This window comes from Tachyglossus aculeatus, chromosome 20 (genome assembly GCF_015852505.1).
Source record: "Tachyglossus aculeatus isolate mTacAcu1 chromosome 20, mTacAcu1.pri, whole genome shotgun sequence".
NCBI lineage: Eukaryota > Metazoa > Chordata > Mammalia > Monotremata > Tachyglossidae > Tachyglossus > Tachyglossus aculeatus.
The window spans coordinates 6,466,493-6,484,751 of NC_052085.1; the positions used below are offsets into that span (position 1 = coordinate 6,466,493).

The 18,259-nt window shown below is 47.0% G+C and overlaps 1 long non-coding RNA gene across 6 annotated transcripts in view; it reads right to left on the reverse strand.

Moving 5' to 3' along the window:
• LOC119941650 overlaps nt 1-4,015 on the reverse strand; it is a 42,219-nt gene extending 38,204 nt beyond the window's left edge. For 4 of the 6 annotated variants that reach the window (XR_005455239.1, XR_005455237.1, XR_005455242.1 and 1 more), the window contains exon 1: nt 2,233-2,289. This is a non-coding gene — a long non-coding RNA (uncharacterized LOC119941650). Of the gene's footprint in view, nt 1-2,232; nt 2,290-3,024; nt 3,103-3,983 lie in introns of those variants that run through there. The other 2 variants (XR_005455240.1, XR_005455238.1) reach the window with 2 other exon arrangements.
• Between the last annotated feature and the right edge of the window lie 14,244 nt (nt 4,016-18,259).

Here is an 18,259-nt window from a genome sequence, read left to right on the forward strand (position 1 = left end):
ATCGTATTTATTGAGCGCTTACTGTGTGCAGAGCTAAGCACTAAGTTCTAAGCACTGGGGAGGTTACAAGGTGATCAGGTTGTGCCGGGGGGGCTCACAGTTTTAATCCCCATTTTACAGATGAGGGAACTGAGGCCCAGAGAAGTTAAGTGACTTGCCCAAAGTCACACGGCTGACAGCTGGCGGAGCCGGGATTTGAACCCATGACCTCTGACTCCAAAGCCCGTGCTCTTTCCACCGAGCCACGCTGCTTCTCCTAATTGTATCTGTAATTTGTTTTAGAGTCTGCCTCCCCAGCTAAATGGTAAGCCCCTTGAGGGCTGAGATTTTGTTGCCTCATATGCACTCCCCCAGACTGTGAGCCCACTGTTGGGTAGGGACTGTCTCTATAAGTTGCCAACTTGTACTTCCCAAGCGCTTAATACAGTGCTCTGCACACAGTAAGCGCTCAATAAATACGATTGATTGATTAATAGTACAGTGCTCTGTACAGAGTAAGCATTCAATGTGCACTACTGATTTATTGATCTTCTGGTCTAGTGTTTCGGGTTCTGTGCCCACCAAGATGTCCCAGCTCCCAAGCATGGGAATGGGGGAAGACGGAAAATGGCTCAGGGCCTGAGATCTGGGGATGTGGGAAGGGAAGCAGCATGGCCTAATGGATAAAGCAGAGGCCTGGGATCCAGAAGACCTGGGTTCTAATCCCGGAGCCATCACTTGCCAGCTGTGGAACTTTGGGCAAGTCACTTCACTTCCCTGTGTCTCAGTTTCCTCAACTGCAAAACAGGGATTCGATACCTGGTCACAAAACTTATCTGTGCCTCAGTCTCCTTAAGCTGTAAAATGGTGATTCAACAGCTGTTCTCTCTCCTACTTCGACTGTGAGCCCCAGGCGGGACAGGGACTGTGTCCAGTCTGCTTATAGCCACACCAGTGCTTAGTACAGTGCTTGGCACAAAGTAAGCCCTTAAAGACCATGATCATTATTACGAGGTAGGCAGGGAGGGGCAGGGACTGTGTCCAAACCAATCTGCTTGTATCCACCCTAGCGTTTAATACAGCAACTGACACATAATGAGCGCTTAACAAAAACTTATATAAATATAATATATATTATATATATATATATATATTATATTTACATGTTTTTAAGTGCTCATTATGTATGCATGCATATAAATATATATTTATATATTTGTATACATAAATATATATTTATATATAATTAAATATACAACTTATATAAATATATATTATATTTATATAAGTTTTTGTTAAGAGCTCATTATGTATGTATATATATATAAATATATATTTATATATTTACATACATAAATATATATATATAATTAAATATATAAAGAGAAGCCGCATGGCTTAATGGAAAGAGCCCGGGCTTGGGAGTCAGAGGTCCTGGGTTCTAATCCCACTCTGCCACTTCTCTGCTGTGTGACTTTGGGCAAGTCACTTAACTTCTCAGGGCCTCAGTTCCCTCATCTGTAAGATGGGGATTAAGACTGTGAGCCCCACGGGGGACAACTTGATTACCTTGTATCTCCCCTAGCACTTAGAACAGTGCTTGGCACATAGTAAGCGCTTAACAAATACCATCATTTATTTTTATTTTATACATACACACAACATAAGGGAAGCAGCGTAGCTCAGTGAAAAGAGCACGGGCTTTGGAGTCGGAGGTCGTGGGTTCAAATTCCTGCTCCGCCACTTGTCAGCTGTGTGACTTTGGGCAAGTCACTTAACTTCTCTGGGCCGCAGTTCCCTCATCTGTAAAATGGGGATGAAGACTGTGTGCCTCACGTGGGACAACCTGATTACCTTGTATCTCCCCCAGCGCTTAGAACAGTGCTTGACACATAGTAAGCGCTTAATACCAACATTATTATTATAATTTTATGTGTGGGAGAATCTGGAGGCGCTGCTTCTACAGCTGTGACTAGAGACATGATATATTTAAGTTCCCTAGCGATAATATCAGAGGAAACGATGACCCTACCAGGGGACAGAGACCATCTATAATTCTATTGATCTATTTTGATTATATTGACACCTGTCTACTTGTTTTGTTATGTTGTCTGTCTCCCCCTTCTAGCTGTGAGCCTGTTGTTGGGTATAGGTCTCTATGTGTTGCCGATTTATACTTCCCAAGCGCTTAGTACAGTGCTCTGCACACAGGAAGCGCTCAATAAATACGACTGAAGGCATGAATGAACTTACAGAGGTCTGACAGGGCCAAGGACAGACACACAACGGCCACCACAGCCCGACGCGCACGCGCACCACCGCCGTCCCGGCCGCGCATGCGCGGCCCCCTCCTTGGACGTCGCTTAGGAAACCGGGCGCTCGCTTTTTAGCCGCCGCCGCCGCGCAGGCGCAATCCCCCCGGCGCCCCCGCTGTCAATCAATCAATCAATCAATCAATCGTATTTATTGAGCGCTTACTGTGTGCAGAGCACTGTACTAAGCGCTTGGGAAGTACAAGTTGGCACCATATAGAGACAGTCCCTACCCAACAGTGGGCTCACAGTCTAAAAGGGGGAGACGGAGAACAAAAGCAAACATCATCATCATCAATCGTATTTATTGAGCGCTTACTGTGTGCAGAGCACTGTACTAAGCGCTTGGGAAGTACAAGTTGGCAACATATAGAGACAGTCCCTACCCAACAGTGGGCTCACAGTCTAAAAGGGGGAGACAGAGAACAGAACCAAACATACTAACAAAATAAAATAAATAGGATAGATATGTACAAGTAAAATAAATACTAATAAAATAAATAGAATAGATATGTACAAGTAAAATAACTAAATAGAGTAATAAATATGTACAAACATATATACATATATACAGGTGCTGTGGGGAAGGAAGGAGGTAAGATGGGGGGATGGAGAGGGGGAGGAGGGGGAGAGGAAGGAAGGGGCTCAGTCAGGGAAGGCCTCCTGGAGGAGGTGAGCTCTCAGTAGGGCCTGTCGCCTAAGAAACCTGGCGCTCGGAGTCCCTGGACGTCACCTAGGAAACCTGACGCTAGTCTTCCAGGCGCTGTCCCCTCGACCCTCGGACGTCGCCTAGGAAACCCGGCGCTGGCTTTCCTGCAGCCGCGCAGGCGCAGTCCTCCGGACTCGCCCCCTAGTCCTTTTACGTCGCCTAGGAAACCCGACGCAGACATTGTTGCTGCTGCCGCCGCGCAGGCGCAAACCCCCGGACTCGCCCCCCGCTTGGGTGTCGCCTAGGAAACCCGGTGCTTTTTTTTTTTTGCCGCCGCCGCGCAGGCGCAGTCCCATCAATCAATCAATCGTATTTCTTGAGCGCTTACTGTGTGCAGAGCACTGTACTAAGCGCTTGGGAAGTCCAAGTCGGCAACACATAGAGACGGACCCTACCCAACAGTGGGCTCACAGTCTAGAAGGGGGAGACAGAGAACAAAACAAGAAAAAACAACATCCTTGGATGTCGCCTAGGAAACCGGCGCTGGCTTTTTTTTTGCCGCCGCCGCACAGAGGCAGTCTGCCGGACTCGCCCCACACTAAGCGTCGCCTAGGAAACCAGGCACTGGCTTTTTTGCCGTTGATGATGATGAGGGCATTTGCTAAGCGCTTACTATTTGCAAAGCACTGTTCTAAGCGCTGGGGGGATACAAGGTGCTTAGGTTTGGTTAACTTTGGAGTCAGAGGTCATGGGTTCAAATTCCGGCTCCGCCAATTGTCAGCTGTGTGGCTTTGGGCAAGTCACTTCACTTCTCTCAGCCTCAGTTCCCTCATCTGTAAAATGGGGATGAAGACTGTGAGCCTCCCGTGGGACAACCTGATCACCTTGTAACCTCCCCAGCGCTTAGAACAGTGCTTTGCATATAGTAAGCGCTTAATAAATTCTATCATTATTATTATTAGGTTGTCCCATGTGGGGCTCACAATCTTAATCCCCATTTTACAGATGAGGGAACTGAGGCTCAGAGAAGTGAAGTGACTTACCCAAGGCCACACAGCATACATGTTGCAGATATGGGATTCGAACCCATGACGTCTGACTTTTAAGCCCGGGCTCTTTCCACTGATCCACAAGGCTTTCTTTTGCCGCCGTCGCGCAAGCGCAGTCCTCCTGACTCGCCCTCTCGCTTTAGACGCCGTCTAGGAAACCAGGCACCGGCTTTTTTTGCCGCCGCCGCGCAGGCGCAGTCCCCCGGACTCGACCCCCTCCCAAGGCGTCGCCTAGGAAACCCGGTATGGGCTTTTTTTGCCGCCGCCGCGCAGGCGCAATCCCCCGGATTCGCCCCCCTCCCTTGGGCGTCGCCTAGGAAACCGGGCGCTGACTGTTTGGCCATTGCTGCGCAGGCGCAGTCCCCCGGACTCGCCCCGCCCTTGGGCGTCGCCTAGGAAACCCGACGCTGGCTGTTTGGTTGTTGCTGCCGCTGCCGCGCAGGCGCAGTTCCCCGGACTCACCCCCTCGGGGGTTGCCTAGGAAACCCTGTGGGGGCTTTTTTTGCCGCCGCCGCGCAGGCGCAGTCCCCCGGGCTCCCCCCCCGCCACCTTAGGCGTCGCCTAGGCAACCCGGTGTGGGCTTTTTTTGCCCCCGCCGCGCAGGCGCAGTCCCCCGGATTCGCCCCCCCTCCCTTGGGCGTCGCCTAGGAAACCCGGCGCTGGCTGTTTGGCCGTTGCCGCGCAGGCGCAGTCCCCCGGACTCACCCCCCCGGGAGTCGCCTAGGAAACCCGGTGTGGGCTTTTTTTTGCCGCCGCCGCGCAGGCGCAGTCCCCCGGACTCCCCCCTCCCGCCACGTTAGGCGTCGCCTAGGAAACCCGGCGTGGGCTTTTTTTGCCGCCGCCGCGCAGGCGCAATCCCCCGGATTCGCCCCCCTCCCTTGAGCGTCGCCTAGGAAACCCGGCGCTGGCTGTTTGGCCGTTGCCGCGCAGGCGCAGTTCTCCGGACTCACCCCTCCGGGAGTCGCCTAGGAAACCCGGCGTGGGCTTTTTTTTGACGCCGCCGCCGCGCAGGCCCCCGGATTCCCCCCCCCCCCGCCACCTTAGGCGTCGCCTAGGAAACCCGGTGTGGGCTTTTTTTGCCGCCGCCGCGCAGGCGCAATCCCCCGGATTCGCCCCCCTCCCTTGAGCGTCGCCTAGGAAACCCGGCGCTGGCTGTTTGGCCGTTGCCGCGCAGGCGCAGTCCCCCGGACTCACCCCCCCGGGAGTCGCCTAGGAAACCCGGTGTGGGCTTTTTTTGCCGCCGCGCAGGCGCTGTCCCCCGGACTCCCCCCCTCCCGCCACCTTACGCGTCGCCTAGGAAACCCGGCGTGGGCTTTTTTTGCCGCCGCCGCGCAGGCGCAGTCCCCCGGACTCCCCCCTCCCGCCACGTTAGGCGTCGCCTAGGAAACCCGGCGTGGGCTTTTTTTGCCGCCGCCGCGCAGGCGCAATCCCCCGGATTCGCCCCCCTCCCTCGGGCGTCGCCTAGGAAACCCGGCGCTGGCTGTTTGGCCGTTGCCGCGCAGGCGCAGTCCCCCGGACTTCCCCCCTCCCGGGAGTCGCCTAGGAAACCCGGTGTGGGCTTTTTTTGCCGCCGCCGCGCAGGCGCAGTCCCCCGGATTCGCCCCGGTCCCCTGGGCGTCGCCTAGGAAACCCGGCGCGGGCTGTTTGGGGGGCTGTTGGGGCCGCCGCCGCACAGGCGCAGTCGGGTGTGCGCGGCGGCGGCGGCGGCGGCGGCGGTGTGTTGTTGTTGTACGGGATGCCGGGCCGCGGCCAGGGCCGGGCCGAGCCCCCGGAGGAGCCCCCCGGGGACGAAGAGGAGGAGGAGGACGACGATGACGAGGAGGAGGAGGAGGAGGCCGCCGCCGCCGCCGGTACCGGGACCGCCGGCGCCGCCGGGCCCAGCAAGACCTGCACGTACGGGGGCTGCACCGAGACCACCGACCAGGTGGCCAAGCAGCGCAAGCCGTGGATGTGCAAGAAGCACCGCAACAAGATGTACAAGGACAAGTACAAGAAGAAGAAGAGCGACCAGGCCTCCAGCTCCGCCACCGGGCCGCCCGCCGCCGCCGCCGGAACCGTCAAGCTGGAGGTAAGAAGAATAAGGAACATTATTACAGGTTAATACAGATTCATTACCCCATTTGTTGTACGTATTCACCATCCTATTGATTTTACTATTGTGCTAACACGTTTTACCTCCTCCACACTGAGCCCCCTCCTTCCTCTCCCCCTCCCGCCTTACTTCCCTTCCCCACAGCCCCTGTATATATGTTTGTACGGATTTATTACCCTATTTCTCTATTTATTTTACTTGTACGTGTGTATTCTACTTATTTTATTTTGTTAATATGTTTTGTTTTGTTGTCTGTCTCCCCCTTCTAGACTGTGAGCCCGCTGTTGGGTAGGGACCGTCTCTAGATGTTGCCAACTTGGACTTGTAACACAGTAAGCGTTCAATAAATACGATTGACTGATTTTATTTGTACATGTTTCTTCTACTTATTTTATTTCGTTAATATGTTTTGTTTTGTTCTCTGTCTCCCCCTTCTAGACTGTGACCCCCCGGTGTTGGGTAGGGACCGTCTCTAGATGTTGCCAACTTGGACTTGTACAGCGCTCTGCACACAGTAAGCGCTCAATAAATACGATCGATTGACTGATTTTACTTGTGCAGATTTCTTCTACTTATTTTATTTTGTTAATATGTTTGGTTTTGTTCTCTGTCTCCCCTTTCTAGATTGTGAGCCCACTGTTGGGTAGGGACCGTCTCTAGATGTTGCCAACTTGGACTTGTACAGTGCTCTGCACACAGTAAGCACTCAATAAATACGGTTGATTGATTGATTTTACTTGTACATATTTCTTCTACTTATTTTACTTTGTTAATGTGTTTTGTTTTCCTGTCTGTCTCCCCCTTCTAGACTGTGAGCCCGCTGTTGGGTAGGGACCGTCTCTATATGTTGCCAACTTGGACTTCCCAAGCGCTTAGTCCAGTGCTCTGCACACAGTAAGTGCTCAATAAATACGATTGATTGATATCGATTTTACTTATTTCTTCTACTTATTTTACTTTGTTAATATGTTTTGTTGTCTGTCTCCCCCTTCAAGACTGTGAGCCCGCCGTTGGGTAGGGACCGTTTCTAGATGTTGCCAACTTGGACTTCCCAAGCGCTTAGTACAGTGCTGTGCACACAGTAAGCGCTCAATAAATACGATTGACTGATTTTACTTGTACATATTTCTTCTACTCATTTTATTTTGTTAATATGTTTGGTTTTGTTCTCTGTCTCCCCCTTCTAGACTGTGAGCCCGCTGTTGGGTAGGGACTGTCTCTAGATGTTGCCAACTTGGCTTCCCAAGCGCTTAGTACAGTGCTGTGCACACAGTAAGTGCTCAATAAATACGATTGATTGATATCGATTTTACTTGTACATATTTCTTCTACTTATTTTATTTTGTTAATATGTTTTGTTTTGTTGTCTGTCTCCCCCTTCTAGACTGTGAGCCCGCCGTTGGGTAGGGACCATCTCTGTATGTTGCCAACTTGGACTTGTACAGAGCTCTGCACACAGTAAGCGCTCAATAAATACGATTGACTGACTGATTTTACTTGTACATATTTCTTCTACTTATTTTATTTTGTTAATATGTTTTGTTTTGTTCTCTGTCTCCCCCCTTCTACACTGTGAGCCCACTATTGGGTAGGGACCGTCTCTATATGTTGCCAACTTGGACTTTCCAAGCGCTTTGCACAGTGCTCTGCACACAATAAGCGCTCAATAAATACGATTGAATGAATGAATGAATGAAAGGATGAGGGGGAAGGGGGGCAGGAAGAAAGGGAGGGGATGGGTTGTCAGGAAGAAAGGGGATGGGGAGGCAGGAAGAAAGGGGATGAGGGGGTCAGGAAGAAAGAGGGGTTGGGGTTCAGGAAGAAAGGGGATGGGTGGCAGGAAGAAAGGGGATGGGGGCAGGAAGAAAGGGGATGGGGGGCAGGAAGAAAGAGAGGGGATGGGGGTCAGGAAGAAAGACTGTGAGCCCACCTTTTAGATTGTGAGCCCACTGTTGGGTAGGGCCTGTCTCTATATGTTGCCAACTTGTACTTCCCAAGCGCTTAGTACAGTGCTGTGCACACAGTAAGCGCTCAATAAATACGATCGATGATGATGATTAACCACTCTTCTCATTACTCTCAGGATAGCTCTGATGGCTCGGTATCTATTGCGAAGCAGAGGACGGGGTCCCTCGGAGATCGTCCTGCGAAGCCTACTCTTCTAGAGCAAGTGTTAAACCAGAAGAGGCTGGTGAGTTTGGCCTGCAACCTGCCGGCCTTCAAGGGCTACGCTCTGGGTTCCTCATTATGTCTGTTTTCCACTTGAGCAGGGTCACCACGTCCCTGCACCTGCCCAAGGTGGTGGTTTGCTTGGTCCTTTGTCCCGGAGGTTTGGTGGCCTGGTGGCTTGGCTGACCCTTCCCCGCCCAGGGAAGCCCGGGTCCCCGCCCTCCAGCTCCTGCCACAGCACAGGCCACAGGCCACAGTCAGAGCTCGAAATTCTGACTATATCTCAGTCGGTTGCGGAGCTCTGTATTTCGGGGGGAATTCCAATTATTGAAGGTTCACGGTGGCTGTATTCCGACACATTTATATTAAAATGCTAATGAGAACTGTCCTTAGAACATCGTTGCTAACGCCGACGTCTCATCTAGAAGATCTGGACTAACTGGCTTGCAAAATGGATGGATCGTTTCACCCCATATAGGTTTTTTTTGTTTTGAAAAATTGCTCATGGGCACTTGTGAAGCAGCCGTAGTAAGGATCAAGATCTTATTCACTTAAGAGTTTACTTTTCTTGATATCAATCGATCATATTTATTGAGCGCTTACTGTGTGCAGAGCACTGTACTAAGCGCTTGGGAAGTACAAGTTGGCAACATATAGAGACAGTCCCTACCCAACAGTGGGCTCACAGTCTAGAAGATGTATGGAAGCCTTCCCGTAGACACTTCAATACTCACCCCAGCCCCACAATATTAGGTACATACTGTTTTTACTCTTCTATTTCCCCTATCCCTAATCTATTTTAGTATCTGTCTCCCCGTGTAGACCGTAAGCTCCTTGGGGACAGGGACTGCCTCTACCAACTGTGTTGTACGGCACTTTCCCGAGCACTTGATATGTTCAGTAAATACCGCTGAGGGATTGATTGATTACTTAGGGCACGCTCAAAGCAATGTGCAAAAAAGCTGTCAGCGTCTCAATTCTGGGCTTCAGTGTTAAAATTTGTTTCATCGTAGGAGGTAACCCTACTATTTCTGGGTGCCATTTTCATCCTCAGCCTAAACTGGAAAGAGTACTAAGTCATACTCTAAACTCCTGATGCAGTTTTTTAATGTTTTGATTCAGGTACCATCATGACAAGTTAAATCAAGATAATTCTCTCTACAGTTGGGGGCTTAACAGTGCCCTTCTGATGATACCCTTCTGCTTTTCTCGATCGTGTCTTTTCAGTCGTTGTTAAGAAGTCCGGAAGTTGTCCATTTTCTGCAGAAACAGCAGCAGCTACTGAGTCAACAAGCTCTGGAGCAGAGACAGCAACAGTTTCCAGGTGCGTCGGTGTGAGGGTTTTAGTTGAGCGCACTTAACGGGTTTCCTTCTTCCACTCCAGATGAAGATATTTTTATACAAAAGATGGATGTAGCGAGGCTCTGACTCAGTCCACCTGAAGCATAACATTTTGTAATTAATGTGTCTGTATTGTGACAGATCAGTGTTGTACTGTGTGGGACTGAGTATTCAGATAGCCATGGGTTTTGAAGACACCTGGTGCCAGCTAACATTTCACCAATTCCACTTAACCACTTTGTTGTACCAAAACACTTTTCAAAAAAGAAAAATCCCTGAAGTCTTCCATCGAGTGAAATATTTTTGAAACCAAACAGCGCAGTTATTCTTCAGTCATTGCCACTGAAGGAAATGAGGCATTTACTTTCTGTGGAAGTTGTGAAATGAATAGAAACTAATCTTGAGTCGGTCATTCAGGACGGCAGGTGGTAATCTAGAGTTTGGACATGCAGAAGGAAGGCTTGAATTCAGCAGTGATCTCGTCTAGCCCAAACCCTTGTCTAGAGAATTCCCTTCACATATGGGGGACAATTAGAACTATTGGCTAGTTTGAGATTGCAGAGGGCACCGACTTATAAAAGGGCCACTTAAAGCAGAAGAGAGGGAGAACTAAGACCGCCAAAAAATAACGAGTGTAGAAACTCCTTGGGGGCACTATCAAAATGTCCTTTTTTCCACTGGTCTTTTCATCTAGGAGTCTTGGTTAAGCATAATCTCTTCCAAAACCGAAAACCGCTTGTGTGGAATGTATGGTCACGGTGAACTAGTCCCAGCCCAACTCTCCCTCTGTTTTTCTTAAGGGCTCTGTGAATAGGATTTCTTGGATTTTTATGACAAAAAAATAACCTAATTGAGCTTTTCTGGGGCTCGTGGTCAAGCTCAGCAAGCATCCAAGGAATGACAAGTAATCAAATAAATTCCCCCAACTCTTCCTTTGTGTTCACCAGGTTCCTCGTAAACAGAACAAAAATTCAAGTTCCATAGTAACAAATACAAAAATGGGTGTTAGAGTAAGCCTTACCCAATGTTCTAATATCTACTGTATTCCAAGTTATGGTGGGTGAAAATTCAATGTTCTTTCACTGATAAATGAATTTTTTAATACCTATGTACCACGTTAAACTTCAACAGGTACTTTTCTCTACAGATATTCATTGAAGAACATGTTGATGTTCGTTTTTTAAGTGTGTTTTATAACTGTTCTGCATTTCTGTGCACAAAACTATGCCAAGATCAATCTATTAAAATACAATTTTTACCTTTCAGTTGGTGTTCTTATTTCTTTCTAAAGCCAAGCTGGGTATAGTTAAGAGAAAAATGTCTAATTCTAAGTTAATTTTTATAATGCCTTTTCTGCCTCAGAATATCCTGACCAGGCACAGATATGGTTAAAAACAGTAAGAAGCTAAAATAAGAGCTTTGCAACTACTGGGCTTCAAACCAGGCCTTAAGCAGTTACTATGCTAAGGGGATTTATTGAACTCCTTTGTGTGTCCATGACCAAACGTGTATTTATTAAGCAGTCACTCTAAGCCAAGAACTGCAGTAAATGCAAGATAAATCAGATTAGGTACCATCCCTGTCCCACACACTGTTTACAACCTAGCATATAATAATAATAATAATGGCATTTATTAAGCATGCTCCTCTGGTTCTCTATCCAAGAGAGTCCTTGGAGAAATCTTGAATTTAGTAGCAGAGGAAGACTTCAACTTTTCTTAAGGACTTTGTAATAATTTGCTGAATTTCATTAGCCTGTAATACTTTTTAAAGCAGAGCACATGGATAGGGAAATTCAAGCTGAGAAAAACAAGCAACGGGCAAGTTGCGACCAGCAGATTTGTTGGTTTAGGACTTGTTTTCTTCAGCCCAATGCCTAATTTTATTGCTGCCTGTCCTCACACATGGTTGAATGAATGACTGAAATCAACAAAAGATGTTCTTAATCTATTTTAACGTTCTTTGTTTGTTTGAGTTCTGTTTGGGTGGATTTCCTGCTAAACCATTTTAACACCCCAGTTTTCAGGAAGCAGATTCCTGAAGCAGATTGTTTAAAGTGGTTCTGAGGTGGTTTTTTTGGTGGTCCAGAGGGGTGATGGGGGTTAAGGTCTTGTATTTTGGGAGGCAGATAATAGGTGGACGAATGTTGAGTAGTCTGAGCAGACTTCAGACAAACCGAGTCTTACACTGAAAAGGGAAATCGGGTTCCAAATCCAGTCAAGCCCAGTCTGATGGGATTTAGAACCAGGAGCAGTGTGGCCCAGTGGAAAGAAAACAAGCCGGGGAGTCAGAGGACCTGGGTTTTAATCCCGGCTCCACCACCTGTCTGCTGTGTGACTTGGGCAAATCACTTAAATCTTCTGAGCCTGTTACTCCATCTGTAAAATGGGGACTAAGAGTGTGAGCCCCATGTGGGACATGGACTGTGTCCAGCCTGATTTCCTTGTATCTACCCCAGCACCTGGAACAGTGCCAGGCACAAATAAATGCTTAACAAATAGCAGTTTAAAAAAAAAAAAAAGTAAATCCCTCTCTGCGTCTTCCCCATCTGGGCTGAAATTAAAACATCAATAATGAATGGATATTGGAGAAAGCTCTGCCCACAGTTTATCAGATTTTCAAGTGAGAAGGTAGCCAAGGAAATTTCTGAACTGGAAAAATGGGTGCTGTAGCTGTCCATAAATTAATTGCATTTTATTCTGAGGAATCATGCTTCAACAAGGGCCTCACACTTGTACAGTCCAAACTGTCACTGGACTTTACCCAAACAGATGAAGGAAGGAAGTTTCCACCACCAGACTTGGGGATTAAGAAGTATTCCAACAATTATAAAAAGCAGTAGCATTTACAAAATTTATTGGAGACTCCGAAGAAATGAAGGTTCAAAGGTGTGAGGACAGGGTTAGCCTGCTACGAACTACTTTAAGACAAGAAAGACTGCTGTTCAGTGTAAATGGGACAAATTATCTGCTAAAATGGGTAACCACTACTACAGTCCTCAGAAGCTTGTATTTCTACAGCCTCCTGCAAAACTCATTTAGTTAATGAGACATGCTATGCGTTATCCTCACAAATGTTAAACAATAGTGATCCATTATTTAACGGCATATAGCATGTAAAAATTTCATACTTTCCCAGAGGTTCAGGGAAGGACCCCGATTTATGCCACGTATGTCAGTGGGAAAGCAGATCCTACGATACAGCAATTCCTGGCACAATCGGATTTTCTAGGATGACAGCATAGGATGAAGTAAGCTCCACTTACATATAACTCCGATCCTCACCCCACCATTTAGCCTAACTTTTATTACTGCTGAAAGCAAAGACCATGGACTATTTATTTCTAATTTTGACTTCCAACAATAATATTAATAATAATAATGACTGTGGTATTTGTTAAGCGCTTGCTATGTGACAAGCATTGTACTAAGCACTAAGGGGGATGCAAAACAATCACGTTGGACATAACCATAAACTTACTAATAAGTGGACTCATTTCAACTTTAACCGTGTTGAATTATATGTCTAATTCCCGCAAGACTGATTTGGAGCTTTATCTCATTTTTAAAAAATAGCTTTTAAAATACTAAAAATCCACGGAATTCTGATTTCTTGGGTGACTTATTGGTGGATTTCCCTCTGGCTTTTGGATTAGCTTCAAGGCAAAAAGTAAACGTGTTCATCAAAAGGGACACAGTTCCACAGTTCCATCAGTTCGTAAAATACCATCTACCTAAAACAAACCCCCTCATGCCCCATTTTTTAACGGGAAGTTAACTGGGTTGAGCAATATGATAAATATTTGGAATACGGGGAGCAGGTCAAAATATTATTATTCTCCATTGAAACATGGCACTTTACCATAGTAACCTTATAAACTATCACAGTTGTTGATGCCTAAAATAGCAGTTTATACACACCTAACCTTACTGGTCTTCCTGTAAAAGACTTACTATTAAATCATGCAGGAAGTCTCTCAAAAGAAAACAGCATTTACTGAGTGCTTACTGTAGGTACAGCACTCAACTAAAGTGACTGGGAGTGTATTGTACAATGCAGTAGAGTAGGTAGACAATCCCTGCCCATGAGTAGCTTACAGTCTAGAGCGTATTTAGACGTTTAAAATGGAATACATGGCTTTATAAATTCTGCAGACCTCTGGACAGTGGCAATTAGCATTCAAAGCAAAGTTGAAATGATAATTTGAAATTACCTGAATATCACACCTCACGAATACCTCAAAGAGAAACTTGGGTGGAAGGGAAATTTTGTAAGCCAGCCTAATATCATTTTAGTTCTGTTTTCAAAAAAAGTCTTCCCTGCAGTGCCTTTGGAGGATTTTCTTCCCAGTTCCTGTCAACTACATAAAAACAAAACAAGGTTTTCTAGATAAAGACTGAAAGTCAGCAGCCAGTTTGGAGTTCTACCTGCATCAAGAGGTTGGGTTTAATGATGGCATTTATTAAGCGCTTACTATGTGCAAAGCACTGTTCTAAGGGCTGGGGAGGTTAGAAGGTGATCAGGTTGTCTCACATGGGGTTCACAGTCTTAATCCCCATTTTACAGAGGAGGTAACTGAGGCACAGAGAAGTTAAATGACTTGCCCGAAGTCACACAGCTGACAACTGGCGGAGCTGGGATTTGAACCCATGACCTCTGACTCCAAAGCCCATGCTCTTTCCACTGAGCCACGCTACTGCTCAACAGCTTAGAAGTATATTTGATCTCTGGGAGAACTGTCTACACTGCTTCTCACCATCCACTCGTTATAAATCCTGCATAGCCCCCTTTTCATCTTCAAAGCTTTTCTGAAATCATATTTCCTCCAGAAAGCCTTCCCCATTAACCTCTGGTCTCCCCACAATATAGCCATTAACTGCCACTTAAGCTCCTCTGTAGCATCAAAGCACACAACTTCACCAAATAACCCTAAAGTAGCCATTGAATACTCTATTACTTCATCCTTTCTGTAATTTATTTTAATGTCTCCCCTGCTGTACTGTAAACTCTCTGAGGGCAGTTATTGCGTACACTAATTTCTATCCTACTCTCACACAGGCGGTTCCCAGCTGCTTAGTGATTAATTATTTGATCATCCCCTGGCTAAAAGGGAAGAATGATATGATCATCTGGGCAGGAAGCTGGGAAGGAAGGACCAGTCAATTAATAATTGTACAATATAAGGAAAGAGCACTGATCTTTCCACAGCTGCACAGAGAAGGAAGTAGGGACTCAAATGTAGATAGTGGGGGAAAAAGGAACATTTTTCATATACGTATTAAAAAAATAAAATCCCCCCGCTGTAACCCCTTTTTAAGTTAGGGCTCATCTAGCATTCCAGTATGAACAGATACAATTGTTCAGTTGCAGATGGAGGGTTTCAAGCTAATAGCTGGGAGGCAGCAAAGTGGTCTAGTGAAGTGGGGTCTAATCCCAGCTCCACTATTTGCCTGCTGTGTGACCTTAGGCAAGACACTTAATCTCTCTGGGCCTCCATTTCTTCATCTGTAGAGGGATAAGATAGAACAGTGCTTGGCATTCATTCATTCATTCACTCGTATTTATTGAGCGCTTACTGTGTGCAGAAGCACTGTACTAAGTGCTTGGGAAGTACAAGTTGGCAACATATTGAGACGGTCCCAAAGCGCTTAACAAATACCATCATTATTATTTCTGCTCTCTCGGCCTCTTAAATTGAGAGCAGAAATAATAATGATGGTATTTGTTAAGTGCTCTCTCAGCTCCTTAATTGAGAGCGCTGTGTGGAACAGGACTGTTTCGGATTTGAGGCACAGTGCTTTGCACATGACAAGAGCCTTATAAATACTAACAATAATGTCAAGTGGTGACATCATCACCAGTGATATTTGAGTGCTTACTGTGTGCAGCGCAGAGGACGGAGTTTTTCATTCATTCATTCATTCATTCAATCGTATTTATCGAGCGCTTATTGTGTGCAGAGCACTGTACTAAGCGCTTGGGAAGTACAAGTTGGCAACATATAGAGACGGTCCCTACCCAACAGCGGGCTCACAGTCTAGAAGGGGGAGACAGACAACAAAACAAAACATATTAACAAAATAAAATAAATACAATAAATATGTACAAGTAAAATAAATGAGTAATAATTACATACAAACATATATACAGGTGCTGGGGGTGGGGGGAGGAAGGAGAGGGCTCAGTGTTTTTCCATGTGGACTTCTCAAGACACCTCTTACCCAAATGAAAACGGGGCAGGAATCGCAGAAGATGGTGGAGCCAGGAACAGACAGACTCCAAAACCAAAAGAGGTCAGAAAGCTACCACTTTGGGTCTTTTTAGACAATTAGAAACTCTGGGGTCTCATTAGAGAGCTGGGATGATTGGGGCAGGGAATTCAGCTCAAGGAGGTGGTGTGGTGACTGCCCCAGTAATCAGCCAGGACACACACTAACACTGGAAACATTCAAACAGGATTCAAAGGAAGCAACTTGTTGATTTATTGAAGTACCTTCTGCTACATGCATAATTGCCCATCGCAACATTACAAGTCATTAAAAAACGTGTGGATTATCTTTTTGAACAGATGCAGTGCTTAGTGGGAGGGTTTCTTTTCTGTTTTTTTCTTTTTTTAACATGATTTACCTAAGGTTTGAAAATCCCCATCTTTCCTAATCGGGGAATGTGAATCAGTCTCACTGTATGATTATGGAAGTAAGAGTATTCTGTTGTTCAGTACTGCTTCTAATAATTATGGAAAACTATTAGGCTGTGATGGTTTTTCTCACGTGAAGTTAAGGGATCAGGCATGAGACAGAGGCTTCTTTCCCCTGGCCCTGACATCTTCCATCTCCCTCTCTCTCAGACATAGATGAGACATGTCTCTCTCTGAAAAACACACACACACACATATATAGTGAAGAAGTGGAGCTGGAGCAGAGGGGAGGGGACAAGAAGAAGCTGGAAAGCCAGAAGGGCCAGGGCCTAGATCCCAGACCCACCAGGAAAACTGGCCAGGGTTTAGCTACAGAGAGGGCCGGGTCTGGGGAGCAGGGAGAGTGGAACAGACAACAGGAGCCCATTTTAGGGATGGGTATAGCAGACAACTGCTCAGAGCTGCCAGCTCTGAGTCTCCAGGGCCCCGAGGGCCTCTGTGGGGACGGTAGGCACGTTTGGTCACGTCATTCCGGGGCCCACCCCTTCCAGACTTGACTGGACCGAAAGAACTACATGGAGTGGGATCACTACCCGTCCCCCTTAAGTGGCCAATCCCTTACTAGGGACTTGCCCTGGGCCATCAAACGGATGCGTGATACCGTAGCAAATCCCACATCCAGAAGGAGAACAGCGGACGTGGAGTCCCATCCTGACAAACCTGCCTCGCCCCATCTTTTGGACACGTACCCGCCACACTCTCCAAAAACGGTTCCCCAAAACTGTTCCTCTTGACTGTCCTGCATCCCCATCCCCCCAGCTCTTCACCTCAAGCTTCCCGCTGGGCCGGCCTCACCCCGCCAGTCAAAACCCCCACAAAAATCTCAAAAACCAAAAACATCCAAATGGCTGTTGCCCCTGCCATGTCTGCCCCCTGCCAGGGGGTGATTCTGGAGTGCGATAGGGAAGGAGGGTCACGAAGAAACCGACATTTCAAAGATGGGGGGGCAAATGGGAGGCATTAAGGGGGCAGGCTTTTGTGTTTAACAGGCTGAGGGGAAACAGTGTGTGGAAACTCCATCCTGCGTGCTTCGCGTGGAAGTGAAATGTGCCACGCTCTTGCGGAGCCCATAAAATCTCTAGAACAGGCTCTGAGCGATGGGGAGAGGGGCAGAAGGGCAACAGAGACAGGCCAGCCAGGGTACTTTTGCTTTGTATCAAGTAAATACCCTGGGCCAAGAAGATGGCCACCTCAATAGGGCTGAAACCCAGGGACGGGAGCTCAGGAGTCTACATTATTCTGCCCTGCCCCTAACTCATTCTATATATAAGGAATCTCCAGGGCAAACAGTCCTCTGGGAAAGAGGGCCGGGGATCTTACCATTCCCATCTGGAGGAGTCAGGATCTCATCTCTCGACTTCTGCTGCTTCTCAGACACTGGTTATTTTCTTGTCTTTTTCTTCTCTAAGATTCTTGACTCTCAAGAAAACCTTCTCAATGAAGAATCCAAATGGAACATCCCTCTGGGTTTCACAATTTGTTCTCCTTTTTCCAGTCAGTGCGCAAGCCCCCTTTTCACTGATGTCAGCACAACAATCTGGCTATGGGGACTTCAAGTTCCAAAAAAAAAAAAAAAAAAAGTGCCTCCGTGGCTAACTTTACGGAATTCATTTTCATGCTTGACTTGTCCTTGCCCGCACCACTAGAAGTGAAGTCATTTGAAATACATAACGGTCTGACTGAAGTTATTTTGACTCCGTGCCGCTGGAACTGTAAATTGGCTGCGTATTAAAAATACCCGGTGAGCCCGGTACCCAGGCGATGCCTTATAATGGATAAGACAGTCTGGAGTTGATTTTCACTGTACCCTACAAATATTATTTACAGCGGTCCCCTCCCTTTGTCCCTCAACAAAAGACACTGCTTCTTAATACAGCACAGAACACTAATTCTAACCTCGATTGTACCGACATCACTTTGACGCGAAAGCACAAAGACGTGGTGAAAAAAATACAGACAGGACACTGTACG